Source organism: Choloepus didactylus, chromosome 1 (genome assembly GCF_015220235.1).
Source record: "Choloepus didactylus isolate mChoDid1 chromosome 1, mChoDid1.pri, whole genome shotgun sequence".
Lineage (NCBI taxonomy): Eukaryota > Metazoa > Chordata > Mammalia > Pilosa > Megalonychidae > Choloepus > Choloepus didactylus.
Genome location: NC_051307.1, coordinates 51,292,092 through 51,317,600, shown reverse-complemented (window position 1 = coordinate 51,317,600; position 25,509 = coordinate 51,292,092). Strand labels below are relative to the sequence as shown.

General features: G+C 38.3%; 1 long non-coding RNA gene across 1 annotated transcript; it reads right to left on the bottom strand.

Moving 5' to 3' along the window:
- Positions 1-3,410: 3,410 nt before the first annotated feature.
- On the bottom strand, positions 3,411-24,799 carry LOC119529989. Its single transcript, XR_005215992.1, has 3 exons — positions 24,548-24,799; positions 15,392-15,441; positions 3,411-3,485 (listed from the first exon to the last, which is right to left on the bottom strand). It is a non-coding gene; the product is annotated as an uncharacterized LOC119529989 (long non-coding RNA).
- Between the last annotated feature and the right edge of the window lie 710 nt (positions 24,800-25,509).

Sequence of the window (25,509 nt, the reverse complement as noted above, 5' to 3'; positions counted from 1 at the left end):
TGCATAAATTTTAAACATGTGCCATCAATAATTACCATGAAACAACTTCAAAGACATTATTAAAGGTAAAAATTTGCAACACAATGCAAAGCTTTGGAAAAACATAAGCCTTCCTATAGTAGTATGAGTAAAAATCACTGCCAGATAATTTAAAAAGGAGAAATTCAACTGACCATATAAAAATGAAAAAGAAAAAACTATCCACAAGTTTATAGGCATAAAATGCAAAATATACCAATACTAATAAGAATTGAGATAAATAATTTTGGCTATCAATTCAACAATTATTTTAAAAAGATCAAAGAGCTAATACTCCTGTAAGAGTGTTGTGATAGAATTATGGAGGATTTTTAATTTTCTTTAAACAGTTACTATAATTGTATTAGTTTATTATTATGAGTATTTCATAACCATGGCAAGCCTTCTGAAAATACAATTTAATAGATATGAATAAAAACAAGGGCAATAATAATAATAGCTAACAATTTTAATGACAATGTTATGTGTTTATTTATAATCCTCATTTAATCCTCAACACAACTCTATGAAGGAGTTAAGGTTATCTCCTACATTTTTCTGATGACAAAACCAAGAGACAGAGGAATAAAATAACTTGACCAATAATTCAGCTATTAAAGTGGCAGAAATAGTATTTGAATCCAAGCAATATGTCTAAATAAGAGTGTCTCATACTGGAAAAGAAGATGGATGTTTATTTTATTCAATCATGTCAATAAGGATAATATAATTGGAAATACTTGGTCACTCTAAATAAAAGCCATTACAGAGATATATAAACTTTTCAGTAAAGTTTGAAAATTGTTTTATAGATATCCAAGCTATAAAGAAAAACCATAAATAAGAAAAATAATTATTCACTGATAAATGGTCTGTTTCCTTTATATTTTAATTAATTAAATAATAGTTAAATGTTGTGAGAGCAAATTTTGGTGTGTATGGCAATCATGTAAAATGTTCAAAATATTTACCTTATGGGCAAACTTGTACAAGTATAAAATGAAAGACTTTAATGTTGCTTTTACCTGCCTCTGTGTTCTCATTTCCTAACTATCCATTTCATGAATTTTGGAATCTTTTCTCAGTCCTTCCTAGTAAGTGATCTCTTTTGAAGACCGTAGGTAGAAAATTAAATCTCCTACTTAAATGTTATCATTGCTTTTAGTTTCATTCCAAGTCATTAAAAATTGTATAATATAGAAGAGATACAATTATGAAATCTCTACAGAAGATTATTCACAATTATATATAACTTCTTTGGCCTTCCATTAAATATCCTTAAAGAATATGTGAAAATGTCCTAAGAAGAAAAATTGCATAGAACTAAGCTAAGTCATGGTAAACCTAAAGGACAAAATGATTCAATTCATTCGTTTGAAGGTGTGTTCTAGAATTATTGCTAATGAAGGGAAGAATATTGTTTTCTCTTTTCTGAGTTTCTCAGCTATCAGGGGGCTGATTGAACCTGAGCAGGAAGAGTTGTGCTGGTTTGAATTGGTTATGTACCCATAAAAGACTATGTTATTTTAATCCACTCTTGTGGAGGCAGACCTATTGTGGGTGAGATCTTTTGATTAGGCTGTTTCCAAGAAGATGTGATCCACCCAACTGTGGGTGGGATCTTTTGATTCAATTATTTCCATGGAGATGTGACCCCACCCAATGAAGGTAGGTCTTAATTAGTTTACTGGAGTCCTTAAGAGAGCTCAGGAAGAGAGAGAGAGCCCAGAACTGATACAGAACAAGATGTTTGGAGATGCAGACAGGAAGACATTTGGAAATGGTAAGCTAAGAGATGAAGCCCAGAGTTTGCCCTGGAGAAGCTAAGTGAGAACCCACAGATGCTTAAAGAGAAAGCCACTGGAATCAGAAGCTGAACACAATGCAACCCAGGAGCAAAGGAACAGCAGACATCAGCCACACACTGACAGAGGTGTTCCAGAAGCCATCAACCTTTCTTCAGTGAAGGTATTTTCTTGTTGGACAATTTTATGGACTTAGAACTGCAAATTTATGACCTAATAAATTACCTTTATAAAAGCCAATCTATTTCTGGTATATAGCATTTCAGCAGCTTTAGCAAACTGAAACAAGAGGGGAAAGAAATATTCACAGATGAATTTGAGGGAAAATGTTACTTTAAGCGTTTTAAATCCAGGTCACAGTTTTCAAAACATAAAGACTCCAAATCTTACAATACAGACTTTAGTATTAAAGGAAAGAATAGAGAGCTCAATTGCTTTTATTTCAACCAGAATTATAAAGATGGCATGGTCCTTGGCTTGTCAAGCACAGCTGCCAGGATTCCAAAGAACAGCCAAAGATGACTTGAATTACTAGTGCTGTGGTGTGCTGACTGCACTGGATAATATGCAGATAGAGTGCTGAAATGACCACTTTCCAAATCTGGTACTTATTATTTCAAACATTATCTAACAAGAAGGCATGAAAACGTGTGACTAGCCTATTCATTATGTTACTCGTATCCTATAACAGAGCCTCCCTTGCTGGTAAGCATGAGCCAAATTAATCTTTTCCTGGAATTATCTAAGTTATTAATGCAGTGGTCAGGAATCTTGCTTGTCATTGTAATTAGAAAATAAAATCATACTTTATATTCTTACAAAAATATCACAAGTACCTCAAAGGACAAAGTGTTATAAAATCTAAACATTATTCAAGAAATAGGACATTTGATGGCTAGATATTTGCCTATAACTTTGACTGTTTTATGTAATACTGCTTTAAAACATCTATATCCCAAAAGATTTTACTCCATTAATTCTCACTATGAGTATGTTAATGCACTAATATACTAACTTACAAGATGAAAGAATAACACAAAAAGAGAGAAAAGATTCAAGCTGAATTGGAGCCTAAGATCAATGGATATCAATAACTCCGGATTTAATTTAGATATTTTTGTCAAAGATTGGTTGACCTTGTTTTGAAATAGATGAAAGGTATCAGGAAAATTGTAACCACATATTGTCCATTTCACAAAAAGAACAGAAATGACTTCAGCAATGTCTATATATATATGTGTGTGTGTACACACACACACACACACACACACACACGCACAAAGGCAGTTGAATGCTAAAGTGGGTTACTCAGTGAGGTTATATGATTTTCTTCCCTTGAGGCTTTTTATATAAGAGAAATAGCCATCTGTCTTGGATATTGTGGGTACAGACAATTATGTTAGGAAGCTTCTCTGGGCTTCTGGCCTTTTAATTTTATGAAACAGTTTGAAAGAGTGAAATGTTACAGAGCCATCATCAAATAAAGAAAGAGGAAATTTAGAGATGATTTTTAGAAAATCATTTCCACCCAAGAGTATCTGTGAAGTGTTCAATGACATGACTTGTTTACAGGTGCTCTTACCCCAGGGCAAAGCCAGAGTTGGAGAAGTTTTCCTTTTCCAACTTCTCAGGAATTGTACCGAGAACAATGGTTCATTCAGTCTGTGGATACAGAGATAAATAAAACTCAATTACTGCCTCCAGTATGGACTTACAGGCTTAATTGGGATAAACGATATATAAACAAATAAAATACATATAGCATGGTAAGTGCAGTACGGAAGCTTGCAAAATGTTCAAAACTAGTATAGAAGAATGGGTGATTGTCTGGCAAAGGAATTGTTCTGAGAAGGAAAACAAATTCATTTCAATTTTTACAAATGACTAGGAACTTCCCAGCCAGACCAGGAAGAAAGGAAATTCAGAGATCAGTGAAGAACAGACAGGAAAACCCCATATATTTTTGAGAAGTGTGAGTAGTACTCTATTGCTGAATCAGAGATAGCAGTTGGGCAAGAAAGAGTGGCATTATCTTAGTGTGATGGGTTGGAGGCTTTATGGACCCCAGAAGATCCTGTTCTTAAATTTAATCCATTCCTGTGGGTGTAAACCTATGGGAACTTTTAACTAGGTTATTTCAGTTAAGGCATGTCCTAGGTGGGTGTTCATACTCTTACTGAAGTCCTTTATAAGAGGATGAAATAGAAAGAACAGAAACTGAGAGAGAAGGACACACACAGAAGCTGAGAAAGAAAACAGGAAGCCAGTGAAACCAGAAGCTGGAAACAATGAAACCCCGAAGAGAAGGAAGATAACCAGCAGATGACATCATGTGACTTTCCATGCGACAGAGAAATCCTGGATCACCAGCAGCCTGTTTTCTGGTGATGCCTAGATTTGGACATTGTCATGGTCACAGAACCATAAGCTTGTGAACTAATAAATCCCCATTGTAAAAGCCAACTCATTTTATGGTATCTGCATTTCAGCAGCTTTAGCAAACTAAAATACTTAGTTTTCCTCTTGCTGTGAAAAATATCACACAATGGGTTACCTTAATAACAGGAATTTATTGGCTCAAGGTTTCAGAGGCTAGAAGGCTTGCTTCCACCTGGGGTAGGAAGTATTCTGACTGATTGGCAATTCTTGAGTTCCTTGGCTTTCCCATCACTTGGCAATGTCCTCTCCTTTCTCTTCTGGGTTCCACTGACTTTCAGCTTTTGCTCCATATGGCTTTCTCTTCACAAAGCCTCTGATAATAGGATTAAGGCCCAACCTCATTCATTTGGGCCACACCTTAACTAAAAATAACATCTTTACAAGGTTCTATTTACAATGGGTTCACATCCACAGGAATGGATAAAGATTAAGAAAATACTTTCACCCCCACCCCCAACATATTTCAACCTACTACAGGCAGGAAGTTTTGAGGCAGGAAGTGAAGTCAGAACAGAAGTCCAGAAAAAGGAGTGCCTAAAAGGCTACTGACTTGGCTTGTTCCCAGAAATAAATGGAGAGCCACTACAGAATTTCAAGCATGGGACAGAACAAATCCCCAAAATTAATTTGGTGGTTGTTCTAGTTTGCTAATGCTGCCAGAATGCAAAACACCAGAGATGGATTGGCTTTTATAAAAGGAGGTTTAGTTGGTTACACAGTTACAGTCTTAAGGCCATAAAGTGTCCAAGGTAACACATCAGCAATTGGGTACCTTCACTGAAGAATGGCCAGTGGTGTCTGGAAAACCTCTGTTAGCTGGGAAGGCATGTGGCTGGTGTCTGCTCCAAAGTTCTGGTTTCAAAATGGCTTTCTCCCAGGACGTTCTCTCTAGGCTGCAGTTCCTCAAAAATGTCACTCTTAGCTGTACTTGGGATATTTGTTCTCTCTCAGCTTCTCAGGAGCAAGAGTCTGCTTTCAACAGCTGTCTTCAAACTGTCTCTCATCTGCAGCTCCTATGCTTTCTTCAAAGTGTCCCTCTTGGCTGTAGCTCCTCTTCAAAATGTCACTCACAGCTGCACTGAGTTCCCTCTGCCCATCAGCTCATTTATATGGCTCCACTGATCAAGGCCCACCCTGAATGGATGGGGCCATGCCACCATGGAAATATCTCATCAGAGTTATCACCTACAGTTGGGTGGGGCACATTTCCATGCAAATAACCTAATCCAAACGTTCCAATTTAATCCCCACTAATATGTCTGCCCCACAAGATTGCATCAAAAAATATGGCTTTTTCTGGGGGACATGATACATTCAAACCAGCACATTCTACCCCTGGACCCCAGTAAAACATATTCTTTCCAAATACAAAATACATTCATCCCATCACAATGTCACAAAAACTTAAATCATTTCAGTAACAATAGTTAAGTACAAGATCTCATCAAAATCAATTACAGGTGTGGTCAGTCCTAAGGCATAATTTTCCTTTAGCTGTGGATCTGTGAACTTAGAACAAGTTATGTGCTTCCAATATACAAAGGAGGGACATTCATACGATAAATATTCCCATTGCCATAAGGAGAAATAATAAGGAAAACAGGGTTAACAGGACCAAAACAGTTCCTAAAACCCACAGGACAAACTCCATTAAATTTCAAAATCTGAGAGTCATTAACAGAATGATGTTGCATCCTTGGGGTTTGAGAGAGCGGGAGTCTAACCCTTCCCAAGGGCCTTTGCGGCAGCCCTTTCCTCTCCAAATGCTTGGGTGAGTGCTCTAACATATCCACACATTGGGGAGACCACCTTCTCGGACTCACCATCCTCAAACATCGGGGTAGCACCCGGATTCCCTTCCATCTCCGGGGAACACGCTCAGCCCCTTCAGAACAGTGTGGTGGCAGCCAGGCTCTCCCCAATTCCCTGGGAATGTGTTTCACCCTCTTTGGGACCTGGGGTGGCAAAACTCTTCCAGAGCATCGAGGTGGAATTCCCACCCTCGACCCCTGGGGCAAACTCACCCTTTCCATGCATGTGGGCCACTCTGCTCACCCAGCCCACGGCCTCTTGACTCCAGACCTCAAACTCCATGGCTCTGTCTTTGAAGAATTTTTCCTGTAATTTGTTCCTTGTCTGTCTTCTCCAGTCCAGACTGGCAACAGCTCTGTCTATAAAGATCTCGCAAAAATTCTGTTGGCTTTGCATGAAGCACACAGGGGTCAAAGCTGTTAGACAATAGGACTTTCCACAAATCTTTTCTGCTTAACTCCTTTTCCAATCTTGGCTTGTACTGAAATGGTGGCTGGGTTCCATGTTTTGTTACATCCTCATGTTGGGCTGTAGCTTCTGGGGTTTCACCTTCTGGAAGCCCAGAGTTTTTCAGGCCTTCAATTTCTGGTTTCTTTGAAACCAAGAGTTCATTTCTCAGCTTATCTCTGTCCTCTTGTATTTTACTATAAGCTGCAAGTAAAAGCCAGACTACTTCTTCTATAGTTTGCTTGGAGATCACATCAGCTAAATATTCCAGGTCATTGTTTTCAAATTCTGCCTTCCATCCAACATCAGGACTCAATTTTGCCAAATTCTCTGCCACTTTAAAACAAGGATCACCTTTCTTCCAGTTTGCAACAACACATTCATAATTTCTGTTTAAGGCCTCATCAGAAGTATCTTTAGAGTCCATATTTCCACAAACAGTCTCTTCAAAGTAGTTTAGGCCTTTTCTATCAAGCTCTCACAATTCTTCCAGAATCTTCCCCTTATCCATTTAAAAAGCCATTCCAACATGTTTTGTATTTGCAAACTCAGCAGCAAAAGCACCCCATTTCCAGTACCAAAATCTGTTCTGGTTTGCTAGTGCTATAACCAGTTGGTTACACAGTTACAGTTTTAAAACCATAAAGTGTCCAAGGTAACACATCAGCAATCAGGTACCTTCACTGGACGATGGCCAGTGGTGTCTGGAAAACCTCTGTTAGCTGGGAAGGCACATGGCTGGTGTCTGCTCCAAAGTTCTGCTTTCAAAATGGCTTTCTCCCAGGACGTTCCTCTCTAGGCTGCAGTTCCTCAAAAATGTCACTGTTAGTTGCATTTGGGATATTTGTTCTCTCTCAGCTCTGGAGCAAGAGTCTGCTTTCAACAGCCGTCTTCAAACTGTCTCTCATCTGCAGCTCCTGTGCATTCTTAAGAGTCCCTCTTGGCTGTGGCTCCTCTTCAAAATGTCACTCTCAGCTGCACTGAGTTCCCTCTGCCCATCAGCTCATTTATATGGCTCCACTGATCAAGGCCCACCTTGAATGGATGGGGCCATGCCTCCATGGAAATATCTCATCAGAGTTATCACCTGCAGTTCAGTGGGGCACATTTCCATGCAAACAACCTAATCCAAACGTTCCAATTTAATCCCCACTAATATTCTGCCCCACGAGAACTGCATCAAAGAATATGGCTTTTTTCTGGGGGACGTGATGCATTCAACCTGGCACAGTGGTGGTATGGGAAAAATGGTTCATGGGAGCAAAGGCTAGATTCAGGGAGATGATTTCGGAGGGAATTAAGAGTACAGGCCAGACAAACTGAATTAAAGCAGGGAGTGGGTGGTGAGGAAAATAGATTCAAGAGACCTATTGGGGGTGCACCTGACTAAATTAGTTAACTGGCTACTTATGAAAGGAAATTTTTAAAAGGAATCTGGAATAGTCTCTTTGATGGGATATGAAATGTAAGAGGCCTACAATTTTAGGGGAGGAAGAAGATGAGTTAACTTATGTACCTGCTGACTGGGCCTGGGGGTCACTGTGCTGTCCATGTAGAGATCTCCATGGTTTGTAGCTTAATGGAAGAAGTTTGGGCTGAATATGCAAATTACAGGGGAATTTCCAAAAATTCAAAACATCCTACCAGTACTACTTGACATGACTTTACTTGTACTAGATCATGCCATTACATAACACTACATGATATAGTGAAGAATTTATTCCCTTTCCAATTTCCTTTCCTTTTAGATTAGCACTTGAGATAGTTTTAGTTTGTGAAAATATGTTTTTCACTTTTGCTAATTTCCCTTTTAAGCAGAGAGACCATCAACCTCAGGTTCAAAGTTCTTAAGCTGGCAATAAATATCTTATTATAATTTAATAATCACTATGTTTTTGCTATGTTCTTTTTTATCATTGCCTTGTATGAAGCGATGTTGACTCTGGATTAACAACAGTGATAATTTTATTTATATTTACTTGAATTTTAAAAAGTGATTGAACTCAATTCAATTAGCCACTGTGTAAAGAAGAAATTATGTGGTGTATGTAGTTATGGAATAATCAAGAAGATGGTATGTATTTGGACTTGGATACAGCAAAGGGGGCCCATTAATGGGCAGTGGTAGAACTGAGATTCATCTTCATATTTGGAGTAACAGAAACCACATAAATTGATGAAATTATTTTATGAGATTGTCTAGGAAGAATTGCTAATCCAGTGGATGGGCATCAGTGATTCTGTTATTTGCCTTATCCTACCTGTAAAAATTTGCATCTGTCTGCCTTTTTTTGCTGGGTAAGAGATATTAGGTCTGTTTTGGCTGTTGTTTGCTTGTCTTGTTGTTTTTTCAGATTCTCAAAGAGAATTGTTTTTGGCCAAAATAAAATAAGGACAATGGAAGTGAATGGAGAACTGAGGACAGACAGAGGAAGAGGTTCACCAAATTAAAGGAGAAATAAAATTCAAAGATGTAGGAATTCAATCAGGGGAGTGTTGCCATGTTACCACAGACTTCAAGGAAGAGAGGTATCACCCAAACTAAGGGAAGAGAGGCATGGGTAGTTAATGTTTAACTTTGTCAAATGCTACAAAGTGGTTTAGTCAGCTAAGGTCTCAGTGATCAATAGCCTCTGATTTAATAATATAGTGACTGTGCTAGAGCAATTTCATAGTGGGAGTAGGGGTGGAAGCCAGACTTCAGTGGGAGAGGAGTTAATGGGAAGGGAGGAGATGGTGACAGGAAATGAAAATTAGAATTTTCTAGAAGATGACTGAGAAAGGGAGGAGAAGACAGGACGCTAGCTAAAGGGGGGAGCAGAAGCAAGTGAGGATTCTGTTTGCTTGTTTTAAGGATCAGAGAGATATGGTCTTGAGAGTAAATGTGAATGATGGAGCCATTAAATAAAAAAAGGGGTTAAAGTTGCAGGAGATAAAGGGAATGATTTAAGAAACAAGATTCAGAGTGGAATGGGGCAGTTATGGGATCCAGGGCAGAGAGGGAGATCGGCTTGAATATGAGATTGAAGATAAAAAGACTAGCTCAGCAGAAAAATATGAAGGAGTCAGAAGTACTGAAGGAGCTTCACACCTAAGAGACTCTGAATTCCCCATAAAGAAGAATCATCCTATGAGTGTATGAGACATAGTCAGGGTGACAAACTGTGCACCAGCTGCTAAGAGAAACCTAAAAGGGTGCTGTGACAGTTTGGATATATTATGTCCTCACAAAAGCCATATTCTTTAATGCAATCTTGTGGGGACAGATTTATTAATATTTTTGATTAGGGTGTGGCCTCTTGATTGAATGTTTCCATGGAGATTCGACCCCACCCATTCAGGGTAGGTCTTGATTAGTTTCCTGGAGTCCATTAAAGGTTGCTCACACAGAGAGCAGGAGGACAAAAAAATGCCCCAAGAGATGTTTGCTGATGCTTAGAGGTGCTTGGAGATGCAATAGAAGGGCATTTAGAGATGCTGAGCTAAGAGTTGCTAGTCCAGAGTTTGCTCTGGAGAAGCTAGGAGAGGACCCAGATGCTTAGATGTACAGGAGCTGAAGAAGCTAAGAGACATCCAGAGACATTTTGGAGAAAGTCATTTTGAAATGCCACCTGGGAGCAAAGGAACAGCAGAACCACCAGCCACATGCCTTCCTAGCTGACAGAGGTGTTCCGGATGCCATCGGTCTTTCTTCAGTGAACGTATCCTCTTGTTGTTGTCTTAGATGGCCATACAACTGTAAATTTGCAACCAAATAACTCTCTTTTTAAAAAGCCAATCCATTTCTGGTATTTTGCATTATGGCAGCATTAGCAAACCGGAACAGGTGCGGACCAACGGGAAGAAAAGATTTCACGAGAGGTCAAAGTTCCAGTCAGCTGGAACAGTTGTACAAATTTCTCTTAGCTTTAGAAATGTAGGAGGCAGACCAAAGGACTGATCACATCTTGGGGTTTACAGGAAAAATCACTGTCCCTACTCCATGCTAATTCCTTCCCTCACTGGTACATGGAATGCCATCCATTCCTGTGCACTTATTAAAGGATTTTTTCTCCCATTGTTGTCTCTCTCTTTTTTAAAATATTTCCTTCTTTCTGGTTCATTCTTACTAGTCTAATTCAGGCATTACTATCTCATGTTTTAAAAAAAATTCTGGCTTCTGGTTGGACAAGTTGGTGGCATAAATATTCCAGAGTGCCTTTCTCCCCTCACAGAATCTTTGACCAACTAGCAAAAACTGGCAGAAACTTCTTCCTCAAAACTCTGGAAAACAGTTAAAGAATTGCATTAATTGGGCCAGTATAAGGATAGAGAATGGAGAATTAACACTTAAATTGGGTTGATCATAAAGTTTTGGTAATGGATGGTGGTGATGATACCAACAACATTGGCAATATAACAGCTATGAATTACATATTTGTATGTGATTAAAAGGGAAATTTTAGCCTATATATATGTTAATAGAATAAACTTTTAAAAAACATAGGCTTGTACAACACAAACATTGAAGCCTATTGTAAATGATGAACTATATTAATAGTACAGTTATAAAAATGTTCTTTCATGAATTGTAACAAATGTACTACACTAATGCAAGATGTTAATAATATGGTGGTATATGGAACTCTGTATCTTATGGATGATTTTTCTGTAAACCTACAACCTAAAAAAAAAAAAAAAACTGAAAAAATAGCAGGAAGGGAAGCTCATGGTGCCCTTGATGGCACTTCCTCCACTCCCTACCCAACAAGGCACAGCATGGAGCTAACCTGTGCTCCACTGTAGGTCCCTGGCCCTGTTCCAGTTGCTCCAAAACTATCCTTATGCACATACTGGGGGGCCTGTATGCCAGTACCAATCAGTTGGGTGGCAACATGAAAGACTGTACTAGGAAACTTGTCTGTGGCTCACACCCCCAGAACTTGCCCTGCAGGCAGAAGATGCTGGCAGGCAGCTAAAGCAGTATAAAAATTTGCCAAAACTGTCTGAGGCAAAGGATTACCTGGTTTAAATTATACAATAAAGCACCTAGGAAGGGGAGAAAGCCTATTTCATTAGGAGCAGCAGGGGACATTTGAATTCCTGTAAGTAGGGGATTTCTTAAGGCCATGAGAAAGCACAAGCCTAGGGTAAGATGCAGTCTCAGAAAAGACAGAGAGGACCCTGTATTTCACAATTACTTCAAGCTGGTTTTATTCACAGGAGGGCAAAACTCTGAAGGACAGCACAGGCCAACACAGAGCCAATAAGTAAAGACCAAGAAAGGTGGTTTTTTGCATTGATTTGTTTGTTTTCCTAGTTCCTGGTGCCCAAATAAATCTCTGTCATATAACTAGCTGGGTACAAATGAATTAAATGAATTAAATCCCCAAATTAATACTTTATAAAATTAAAATATACAGTGTGCAATAAAAGACTGAAAGACAAAGAAATAGGAAATGATGACCCATCCAAAGGAATAGGATAGAAATCCAGAAACCATCAATGAAGAAACCAGACTTTGGACATTGTTTTAGTTTGCTAATGCTGCTGGAATGCAAAATACCAGAGATGGATTGGCTTTTATAAAAGGGGGTTTATTTGATTACACAGCTACAGTCTTAAGGCCATAAAGTGTCCAAGGTAACACATCAGCAATTGGGTACCTTCACTGGGAGGATGGCCAATGGTGTCTGGAAAACTTCTCTTAGCTGGGAAGACATGTGGCTGGCGTCTGTTCCAAAGTTCTGGTTTCAAAATAGCTTTCTCCCAGGGCATTCCTCTCTAGACTGCAGTTCCTCAAAAATGTCACTCTTAGTTGCTCTTGGAGTGTTTTTCCTCTCTTAGCTTCTCTGGAGCAAAAGTCTGCTTTCAACAGCCATCCTCAAACTGTCTCTCTGCAGCTCCTGTGCATTCTTCAAAGAGTCCCTCTTGGCTGTGGCTCCTCTTCAAAATGTCACTCTCAGCTGCACTGAGTTCCTTCTGTTTGTCAGCTCATTTATATGGCTCCACTGATCAAGGCCCACCCTGAATGGATGGGGCCATGCCTCCATGGAAATATCTCATCAGAGTTATCATCTACAGTTGGGTGGGGTGCATTTCCATGCAAACAACCTAATCCAAACGTTCCAACTTAATCCCCACCAATACATCTGCCCCACAAGACTACATCAAAGATAATGGCATTTGGGGGACACAACACATTCAAACCAGCACAGACATACCTGAAAAAAGACTTTTTTTTTTTAAGGTCCTCAATATGCTCAAGTAGAGAAAGGAAAACACAGAGAAAGAACTAGAAGATATCAGGAAAACAATGAATGAACAATGTGAGAAACTCAATAAAGAGACAGAAAATTTAAAAAGAAACCAAACAGGAATTCTATAGTTAAAGATCACAATAACTGAAATATAAAATTCCATATAGGGTTTCAACAGCAGATTGGAGCTGTCAGAAGGAAAAATTAGTGAACTCCAAGAAAATACAATCGAAATGTTTCAGGATGAGGAGCAGAAAGGAAAAATAATTTTAAAATGTAAATGGAGCCTAAGAGACCTCTGAGACACCATCAAGTGTACCAACATATGCCTTATGGGAGTCTCAGAAGGAGAAGAAAGAGAGAAAGCAGCACAGGGTATATTCAAAGAAACAATGGCAGAAAACTTCCAAAATTTAATGAAAAACATGAATTTTCACATTAGAGAATCCCAGTGAACCCCAAACAGGATAAACCCAAACAGAAACACACCTAGATGCATAGTCAAACTGTCAAAAGCCAAGGGCAAAAAGTGAGTTCTGAGAGCTGTAAGAGAAAAGCAACATGCTATGTACAAGGGAATCCCAGTAAGATTAAGTGCTGATTTCTCATTAGAAACCATGCAGACACAAAAGCAGTGGGCCAAAATATATAAAGTGCTGAAAGAAACAATTACCAATCAAGAATTTTATATCTGTTGAAACTTTCAAAATTGAGGAGGAGATTAAGACATTCCCAGGTAAACAAAAAATAAGGGAATTTGTCACTATTAGACCTGTCCTACAAGCAGTGTTAAAGGGAGTTCTTAAAATTACAAGGAAAGGACATAAGTCGGAGGATCAAACTGACATAAAGAAGTAAGAACCTGTGGTAAATGTAACCACAGAGTTAATTATAAATGCCAGTACTACTGTATTATATTTTTGGTATGTAACTTCATTTTTAACTTGTTACCATTCCTAAAAAGCAAATGCATAAAAAATAATGATAAATCTATAGTTTTGGAATAAAACATATAAAAATATAATTTGTAAAAAGTACAACAAAAATATGGGGTATAGAGGGGTAAAGGAATAGGGCATGTGTATGCTATTAAAGTTAAGTTTCCATAGAATCAAACATTATTATAGATTTAGGATGTTAAATTTTAGCCCCATGGTGACCACAAAGAAAATATATAAAATAGATATATAGAAAGAAAGGAGAAAGGACTCAAAATGGTACAACACAAAGAGTTAAATAAACATGAAAATAGGTATTAATAGAGAAATTTGAGCAACAGAAAAGGTACAGATCTTCAAAAGACCATGTAGCCAAATGGCAGAAGAAAGTCCTGCATTTATCAGTAGTAACCTTAAATGCAAAAGGATTAAAGTCTACAGTTAAAAACAGGGATTGACAGAATAGATATAAAGAAGGAACCAACATATGCTGATTACAAGAGACTCACCTTAAATATAAAGATACTATTTGGCTGACAGTGGAGAAAAATATTCAATGCAAATACTAAACAAAAGAGAGGTGGGATAGGTATACTAATATCAGATAAAATAGACTTTAAGGAAAAAATTATTACAAGCGTCAAAGAACATCACTATATATAGCCAAAGGGGTAAATTTAACAAGATGACATAACAATTATAAATATTTATGCACCTAATGGCAGAACACCTAAATATATGATGAAAACAGACTGTATTGGGGGGAAAAATAGGCAGTTTATATTAATAATAGCTGACTTCATATACCACTTTCTTTAATGGATATAACATCTCAACAGAAGATCAATAAGGAAATAGAAGACTTGAACAGTATACTCAATTAGAACAGTTTACTAAATTTCAGCAGAATTTGTATTCTTCTATGTGTATTAGTCAAGGTTCTCTAGGGAAACAGAATCAATAGGAGATATCTGTAAATATGAGATTTTATAAAAGTGTCTCATGCAAATGTGGGGATGCACAAGTTCAAATTCTGTAGGGCAGACCGCGAGCTGGCAACTCTGATGGAGGTCTTCAATGAACTCCCCATGAGAGGCTGGCTGAATCAAGAAAAAAGTGAAAGTCCTCTTTTCTCCCTTAAAAGTCTTCAACTGATTATGTTATATCCAACCGATTGGATTATTTCATTGCGGAAGATACTTTCTTAGTTGATCATAGTCAGTCACAGATGCATCAGCCACAGATGCAATCAATTGATGATTTAGTAAACCAGCCTTCTGGCTTACTAACAAGCCAATAAAGGTCCTTGCAGTAATGGTTAGGCCAATGCTTGCTTGACCAGACAAACTAAGCTCCATCACCTGGCCATGCTGACATATCTACCTAACCATCACAATATGTTAGACCACAAAACAAGCCTTAATAATTTCAAAAATATGGCAATGATACAATGTATTTTATCCAACCACAACAGACTGAAGTTAGAAATTAATAACAGGGGAAGAACTGAAAAATACACAAATTTTTGGAAATTAAACAATCAACTTTTAAATAACAAAAGGGTCAGAGAAGAAATCATTAGTGATATCAGGAAATATCTGGAGTGAATGAAAATGAAAACACAACATACTAAAACTTATGAGATGCAGCAAAGTCAGTGCTGAGAAGGAAATTTATATCTCAAAATGCTTACATTAGAAAAGGAGACTTCAAATCAGGGACTTATCCTCATGAATGGATGATCTGAAAAAAAAAAAAGAGTGAACTAAACCCAAAGTGAGCAGAAGGAAGGAAATAACAAAGACTAGAGCAGAAAAAATTGAAATAGAGAATGAAAAAACAAAATAAATCAATGGAATCAAATTTAGTTCCTGGAAAAGCTCATTAGAACCAACAAGCCTTTAGCTAGACTGACAAAGAAAAAAGAGAGATGAAGCAAATAATTAAATCAGAAATGAAAGGGGGATACTACTACTGACCAGACAGAAATAAAAAGGACCATAAGAGGATACCGTGACCAATTCCCGAAGACACACAAACTACCCACCCTATCTCAAGAAGAAATAGATGATTTCAACAGACCAGTAACAAGTAAAGATATTGGATTAGTAATCCAAAACATCCCCCAAATCAAAAGCCCAGGATCAGATAACTTCACAGGTGAATTTTACCAAACATTCCAAGAAGAATTAACACCAATTCTTCTCAAAGTCTTCCAAAACATTGAACTGGAGAGAACACTCCTTAACTCCTTCTGTGAAACCAAATCCCCCCATACCAAAGCTAGATAAAATTACTACAAGAAAAGATTATTTTAGAACAATATCCTGTATGAAAATAATGCAGAAATCCTAAATAAAATAATAGAAAAACAAATCCTACCACACATTAAAACAATTATACAGCATGCTCAAGTGGGATTTATTCCATGTATGCAAGCGTAGTCTAACAAGAAAATCAATTAATGTAATGCATTACATTAATAGAATGAAGGAAAAAAACACATCTCAATTGGTGCAGGAAAGGCATTTGAAAAAAGTCAGCACACTTTCTTGATAAAAACACTTAGAAAACTAGGAATAGAAGGAAACTTCCTCAACACAATACATGGCATGTATGAAAATCACATAGCTAATGCCATAGTCAATAGTGAAAGACTGAAAGCTTTCCCTCTAAGATCAGGAACAAGACAAGGATTTCCACTGTCACTATTGTTATTCAACATTGTACTGAAAGTTCTAGCTGGAATAATTAGGCAAGTAAAAGTAATAAAAGTCATCCAAATTGGAAAAGAAGAAGTAAAATAGTCCTTATTTGCAGATGACATGATCTTATATTTAGAAAATCCTCAAAAATCCACAAAAAGCTACTAGAACTAATGAACAAATTAAGTAAAATGGGGGGGGGGGAGCTCAACATGCAAAACTCAGTAGTATTTCTATATATTAGTAAGGAGCAATCTATAGAGGAAATTGAGAAAAAAATTCCAATTACAATGGCAACTAAAAGAATCAAATATCTAAGAATAAATTTAACCAAGGATACAAAGGAATTATATGTAGAAAACTACAAAACTTTGCTGAAAGAAATCAAAGAAGACCTAAATATAGGGAAGGACATTCCATGTTCACGGGTTGAAAGACTAAATATTGTTTAGATGTCAGTTCTTCCCAAAGTGATTACAGATTCAATGCAATTCCAATTAAAATTTCAATAACCTTCTTTGAAGAAATGGAGAAGCCAATCACCAAATTTATACGGAAAGGTAAAGGGCCCTGAGTAGCCACAACCATCATGAAAATGAAGAATGATGCTAGAGGACCCACCTTTCCTGATTTTAAAACTTATTACAAAGTCAAGTAATCAAAACAGCATGGTGCTGGCACAAGGACAAACATATAGACCAAAGGAAGTGAATTAAGAGTTCAGAAATAAACCTTGTCATCTTTGGCCAATTGATTTTTTTTATTAAGATTTATTCACATACCATACAATCATCCAAAGTATATAATCCATTGATCACATTGCCATCATATAGTTTTTCATTCATCACCCTGATCTATTTTTTTTAATATTTTCCTTGTACCAGAAAAAAAGTGAAAGAAAGAATAAAAAGTTAACAGTAAAAAACAGAACACCCAAATTGCCTCTCCACCCTATTTTTCCTTTAGTTTTTTTTTTTGCCCCCATTTTTCTACTTATCCATCCATACACTGGATAAAGGGGAGTGTGATCCACATGGTTTTAACAATCAGATTGTCACTGCTTATAAGTTCCATTGTTATACAATTGTCATCAAGATTCAAGGCTACTGGGTTGTAGTTTGATAGTTTCAGGTATTTACTACTATCTATTCCAATTTATTAAAACCTAAAAAGAGTTATCTATATTGTGTGTAAGAGTGCCCACCAGAGTGACCTCTCAGCTCCTATTAGAATCTCTCAGTCACTGAAACTTTATTTCATTTCATTTCACATCCCCCTTTTGGTCAAGATGTTCTCCATCCCACAATGCTGGGTCTAGATTCCTCACCAGGAGTCATATCCTGCATTGCCAGAGAGATTTACACCCCTGGGTGTCAGATCCCACGTAGGGGGGAGGGCAGTGAATTCACCTGCCAAGTTGGCTTAGCTAGAGAGAGAGTTGGCCAATTGATTTTTGATAAGGGTGCCAAGTTACTCAATAGGGAAATAATAGTTTCTTCAACAAATGGTGCAGGGAAAACTGGATCTTCATATGCAAGAAGGAGAACCCCTACCTCACACTATATACAAAAATTAACACAAAATAGATAAAAATCCTAAATATAACAACCAGGACTATAAAAATCCTAGAAGAAAACATAGGGAAGCTTCTTCAGGATCTTGTGTTGGAAATGGTTTTTTTAGACTTTACACCAAAAGCATGAACAACAAAAGAAAATATAAACAGGACTTCATCAAAATTTAAAAGTTTTGGGCATCAAAGGAATTTATCATGAAAGTAAAAAGACAACCTACAAAATGGGAGAAAATATTTAGAAACCACATATCTTCTAAGTGTTTAGTATTCAGAATATATCAAGATATCCTACAACTCAAAAACAAAAAGACTGACCATCCAATTTAAAAATGTTCACAAGACTTGAATAGACATTTCCCACAGAAGATACACACGTGGCCAATAAGCCTATGAAAAGTCGCTCAACATCATTACCTATTTGAGAAATGCAAATCAAAACCATGAGATGCAATTTTATACCCACTATAATAACTGCTATTAAAAAAGTGGAAAATAACAAGTGTTGGAGAAAATGTGGGGAAACAGGAACACTTGCTCATTGTTAGTGGAAATATAAAATAGTGAAGACCCTGTGGAAAACATTTTGGTGGTTCCTCAGAAAGTTAAGTATGAAATTACCACATGACCCAGCATTCCCACTTCTAGATGTATACCCCAAAGAATTGAAAGCAGGGAGTTGACCAGATTTTTGCACACTGATGTTCTTAAATGCACTGTTGCTTAAAGATGGAAACAACCCAAGTGTCCAGCAACCAATGAATGGATAAACAAAAATGTGGCATATACATGCAATGGAATATTATTTAGCCAGAAAGAGGGAATGAAGTTCTGATATATGAGACAACATGGATGATACTTGAAGACATCATGGTGAGTGAAATAAGCTAGACACAAAAGGAAAATTATTGTATGATCTCACTGACAGGAAATAATTAGAATAACAAATTCACAGACACAGAAACTTGAATACAGATTACCAGGGGCTGGGGTGGGGGTAAGTATTGCTTACTTGGTAGAGAATTTCTGTCTGGGACAAAGGAAAAGTTTTGGTATTGGATGGTGGTGATACACAAGATTGTGAATGTAATTAAAACCACTGAATTTTATATTTCAATGTGGTTAAAAGTAGAAATTTCAAGTTGTATATGTGTTACCAGAATAAAATTTAATAAAAATCATTGGACTACACAGCATAAACAGTGAATTGCAATGTAAACTGTGGACTATAGTTAATAGTACAATTATAATAATATTCTTTCATCAACTGTAACAAGGTACTATACTTAATGCAAAGGGCTAATAACCATATAACCATATGGGAACTCAGCATTTTCTGCATGATTTTTATGTAAGCCTACAATTTCTCTAATAAAAATTAATAAGCAAATAAATAAATGAGTAGATAAATAAATAAATCCCCTTGCCTGCTCCAGCTAACTTCAATCCTTTCTTGAAAACTTCTCAAAAGAATTGATTTCTAGAGGGTATCTGCTTCATCTCCCATTCTTTCTTTTCTCTTGCTATTACTTTAAAATATAATTTTTTTCAGATTTATGTATAAATTTTACTTAGAATTTTGAATAGTTATCCATGTGTACAAAATCAAAGATATAGGAGGAAAAAAGAGTTAATCTATCTCCCATCTTTGTCCTCTACCCATTCTGCTTCCCTCCCTTGTAGGCTACTACTATTATGTTTTCTTGTTTTATTTTGTATATACTTCCAGACATATTTTATGTGTAGACAAGCAAATACATATATAGGTTAATTTTATTATTATTTTAATAAATGATAACACACTATGTATACTGTTGCTACTTTCTCTCCTTGCTTAATATACTTTGAAGATTTTTTACATGTAAATATGTGGAAAACTACCTTAATCATTTTAACAGTCGGAAAGTATTCCATTACATGAATGCACATAATTTATTTCACTTGTTTTCAATAGAGAGATATTTATGTCGTTTTTAATAGTTTACTTACATACAAAGCTACAATGAATAACTTTGAACATACATTATTTTACCTAAGTGCAAATATATCTATAGAACAACTTCCTAGTATTGGAATCACTGGATTACCAATCTGTTCCACCCTTATTGTTCAGCCTTGATTTCACCAGTTTCACTGAACTAGCTGTTTTCAAGGTCACATAAAATTCCAAGGTGATTCTTTGTCCTCATATAACCCCTCAGTAGCATTTGACTCAGCTGATTGCCACTTCCTCTTTCTTAAAATGCTTTCTTTTTTTGGCTTCCATGATATTATGCCTTTCTGGATTTCCCCCTGTTGCAGTGACTGCCCTTTTCTGGTTCCTAATCTTTTAAATGTCCTTGTTTTGGACAGTTCTAGAACTCTTTTCTCAGCTTGATCCTTTAACTGCCTTCTCTCCTTAATTTATCTCATAAAGTTTCTTTGTTCTAAATACCAGTTATACACAGAGGACTCACACATGTTCATCTCCAACTCTGACTTGTCTCCTGAGCTCTGACTCAACTGCCCTTGTGACTCCTTCGCCTGGATATATAATAGACTATTCAAAACTTAACTGTTCCTCCCTAGTCTTCCTCATATTGATTGGTGCCATCTCCAATCTTCCAGTTGTTCTTGCCAGAAATCTAGTATGAGCCTTGATTCTTTCCTTTCCTTCCATTAGCAACCATATCTAATCCATCATCAAGTTTTGTCACCTTTGCCCCTAAATACATCCAGGACTCAGCCACTTTTCACCATCTCCACTGCTAGGACCTAAAGACTGGAAAATTCTCACAGCTTCTTAACAGCCTTCATGCTTAACCTCTTGTCCATCAACAGCAAGATGGATCATTATAAGACATTTCCCTGCTGAAAATGCTGTAATGGCTTTCCTTTTGCGAAGAAGGAAACCGAAACTCTGTACCATGGGTTAAAAGGCCACACATGATCTGGCTGTTGCCCACCTTTCTGATCTTGCTCCACTCTGGGCTCTGCCTCGTTTGTGCTTCTGACTTGATGTGTTATTTTTCTATTTCTTAAACTCTCCAAGCCTCTTTGTGCTGCAGAGCCTTCACACTTGTTGCTTCCTTTGCCTACAACAGTCTTTCCTCAGATCTTCACATAGCTGGCTTTTTCTAATTTTGGGGGGTTCAACTCACATGTTATTTCCTCAGAAAAAACCTCCTTGAACACCCCAATTAAAGTCACCCCCACCTCAATGTGCTTTATTTATCTAATCACCCTTCTAAAATTCTTCAAGGAATTTATCTGAAATTATTTAACCCCTTCCTTTTTTCTTTCTTGTCTGTCTTTTCCCTGGAATAACAGCTGCATGGGGGTTGGCTGTCTTATTCACCACTTTATCCCTAGGACCTGGAACTGCACCTGACATAAATAAGTTCTCAATCAATATTTCTTGAGTGGATGAATAAGAAGACTGTGGGGCAAAAGTCTTGAAGGAGTTGGTGAGATTGTATATGATATAGCTGGCCATGTAACCCAGATTTGATAAAGAAAGACCACAGACTGGTTACGAGGTTTGAGTTAGATTGAGTGAATTGAACTTGGACCTCTTGAGGCTGAAGAGGGGATAGAGAGAATAAGGGAAGGTCTGAGGAAGCTGAAAGAAAAGTGGGTGATCATAGCACCTGGAATATTCTGGTTAAACATTTCCAGTGTGGAGCAGGTTCTGGGTTATTCAGTATTCCAACTCAGCTGTAGCTTCTCATTTGCAACTCTTGATCAACCTACAATTGCTTCTGAGAGAAAGAAATACCACCAAGGAATTGGAGAGATTATCAGATAAATAGTTTAATACTTATGGTTCACTCATTGATATAATTTTGGCCCACTTATGTTCATTCCTTAACTCTGAAACATTTCTCCTTATACCTTTACAAGTGGAAGTAAAAATATCTGTTATAGATGACAATTTTGAGTTTCTCTACTGTACCTCAAGGGTTCTTCACTTTTAGAGCAGAAATTGGTGTTTCTTGCCTGTCTAATTTAAGGCCGAGGAAATGGGAAAGCAAGGTTTCCTATATCAGGACTCAGGGCCTGTGATTCTATGTAGGATTACTACAGATGCTTCCCTAAGGAGCTCTGAACTCTATGCCCTAAGGTTTAATAGCGCTTTCAGTTAGGTGTTATTGGGAGACTACACACTGGATCTTGTTTACTCTGCCTCAAACAACATCCCTTCTACCTCCTAACCTGCTTGCCATTCTCCCTTCTTTCCTTATCCTCTTCAATTAATATTGAAGAAAAGATAAAAGATAATACAGCCATGACCTTTCAAAGATTATGATGTCTTTGTTGTTATACATTAGCCATTCATTACTAGTGTATTAGAAAATATCCTTCAAAAATCCTTTAAATGTTCATTAATAGTTAAACAAATTTAAAAGGACCCATATTTACTAAGAACAGTTAAATGATCACTCCTTTTACCTCTCATTAAGAGGTAAGTAATTTTTGGAATTCTTTGAAAAAAGATATGCACCCAATTTTAAATTAAAAACAAAATATTTCATAAGAAAAGTGTGTTGTATTATTTTTATTAGCAGCTTTGTGGGCAGTCTTTATAAGACCATTCCTCCCAAAACTTTATAAAACTAGTCAAATCATACTTTTATTTATATAAAAATGAGAAAAGTGCCTTTACAAATGTGCTGTCACTCAAACCCAGTCATTTGTAAAGCAGGTTATCATGAAGGTGGCAAAACTTGCATTATTCTTTTAAGTCTTCATTCTAACAAATAGAGATCTTTGTAATTTTTTTAAATCTTTGTATATTGTTGAAGGAAAACAAGCTCTGCATATAACTTAAGTCCATTAGCTACATAATTAGCCTTAATTGACCCTTGAATAAATGATTTATACTAACCAAAGAGGGTTTGAAAAAACATTAAAATTTCTTGGATAAAATAAGTTCTTTTTCATATCTGGAAACTCTTGGGAAACTGGCAAGTATTTATTCTGTAAATATCTGAGTTTATTCCTTAATGGACAATCTACCCAAAGCATAGAAAACCACTTCTCATTGGAAACAGTGAATAACAACTGTAATTATCAAGAAAGACCTTGAAACAGATTGAATGGAGTGGGGGATGGGGCAAGAACTACATTTTCCTCGTAGGAGACACAGAATGGTGGTGATTCGACCTGCTTCTGAGTTTGGAAGGAAGAAAGGAAGAGGAGAGAAGGAGAAACAGCACTTGTAAATGAGAAGGAATGGCAGAGTCTAGTCTTTCTCAGGTTTGCTTTGACTGTTGACACTCTATTCCAAGCATTGAAAGGCAGCTCAGAGTCAAGTCCACCTTCCCCAAGAAACACATAGAAATATGTAGCAAAGCAAACTTGAGCATCATTAGACTGTAGGTTACCAAATCAAATTTCAAAGAACTGTAAACGAAACCAGAGTGAACCCATTTTGAATCTGTTTCACTGTCCTGTTTTTTGGCATAGAACATCCACTAAAATTTAATCAAACTGTAACAATTACATAGATAACTCAGAAAAGGAGGGGTAGGATGCCACCTGCTTATGTCATCTTAAATGTTCACTTAAATCAACTTAACTCTGTTACAATTGTTCAGTTGCCTGCCAAGTCCCTTACATCCAGGGAAACTAGGTCTTCTTTACAAGGTTTCTGCCACAATGCGCGGCATTGCATGTTCGATGCCCTCCAGTGCCCTATCCGGGCTGTCTCTTTTGTGCAAACGGAAATAACCCCCAAACAAAATCCAGCATTTAGGACACGAAAAATACCAATCTCGTTATACTTTCTAGACGCACAAATGCGGCTCTCGCAGTCCCCTAGGGAACATTAAACCTGCTCATTCATCACTGCAGATAAACTCCCAATCTGCTGGCCGCTCAGGTATTTTCTGCTTTCTTCAACCACCCCAGCAAACAGGAAGACGCCTTTGCTGGGCGAGACCTGCTGCAGTCCAGGCACTTGGCGGCCGCGAGGTGGAAGCGCCCTCCTGTCCGTTTATCTCAGTGCTTCGTACCCGCGGGAAATCAAGTTGGAAAACTGCAAGAGATTTGCGATCTACGGTTCCTCCCGTCTTCTCACATTTCTCTGCTCGTTTTCCCTGAATCCGCCCCAGATCCCAACGAGGGATGGATTCAAAGACTCTTTCCGTTCCCCAGTCCCGAATTCTGGCCCGTGCCCAGCCTTTTTCCAGCTCAGCGGCTCCCCAAGGCAGGAAGTATGGGCAGTCTGCGCCCTAAGAGAGGTGTCGCCCGCGCAGACTGTCATCCCTCGCCCTTGGGCCAGGGTCGAGCCCCACTGTCTCAACCAGGACCACCTGCCCCGCCCAGTACCACGCCTGCTCCCCCCGCAACTTCGCCCGGGGAAGCAGAGAAGGAGGGCGGATTGGGAAAGGGTTATTTTGAATTCCATGGCTGCTCTTCCGCCCTAAGAAGTGCCGGGAAAGGATTTAGGCGCCAGTCCCGAAGGTCTTCCCAGCCCTTCCAGAGACAGCAGTTTCTGGCTGGGGCTCCTCCGCTCTGCTTCCCCACCTGCGCACCAACCGCGGAGGCGGCGCGCTCTCCGCTGCTGGGCGCAGATCCGCAAACTCACCTGGAGCGCTATTCCGCAGCTGTCCGGAACCGGAGAGGTGCTCCCCAGGCCCGGGATGCGGGCGGGAAGGGGCTGCCATGAGGGGCGCGGGCCGCGACCAGGCGGAGAGCTGCGCGTCTCGGTTGCTCTCGGGGCTGCGGAGCGGGATGCTGCAGAACTCCGGCACTGCACCCGGGCGAATCTGGAGCGCCAGGCGGGCGGGCGCCCGGGCTTACCACTGTGTCTAAACCCCCCTCTCTTTTTGCTTTCATCTGTCCCTTCCCCTCCACACCCCTTTTTCTTCTTCTTTCTCCCACTTTCCCCCCTCCCTCTCTTCTCTCCTCTCTTCAGTCTCCTCCCTCCCCTTTCACTGATGCGTGGAGGAGGGCGGGTGAAGCGGGAGGGAAACAGTCCCGTCTCTTTAATCTGAGTGGTACCTTGGAGGTTATCTGTTCATGGGATCCGGAAATGAAGTGTACAACCTTTCTAAACTAAAGTGACTTTGGAATGCTTTTCCTTCTCATCTTTGTGCCTCCTTTTCAGTGGCTCTTTTTGTCCGCGATTGGGTGGCTCCTTAGTGAGGTGGCACCAGAGAAGGAAAGCGAAGTCTTCGGAAGCTGGCTTGTGACCCAGCCATTGACGAGTCTAAAAATCATTTTACCTACAATTTCGCAAAGGAGTCATCCCCTGAAAAACAGCTGGGGTTAAGATTGGGGATGAGAAGTAAAGGGAGATAAGACAGGGCAATGGATCAGAGTTTATCCGCAGCTTTATTCTGGAGCTTTCCAAGTGGTTTACTCTGGAGATGCCTTTGAATACATCTCCAGCGTTTCCATCTGAATTCGATCTTGAGAGAGAAATTTGACCTTCCTGTTTTTGGTCATAAATCGTTTTCCAGATCGTTTTACAAACCTATAAATAGAATTCCTTCAGCTGCAGTCTCCCAGAAACTCCCTAAACCTGAAATGAGGGCCTCTAGACAT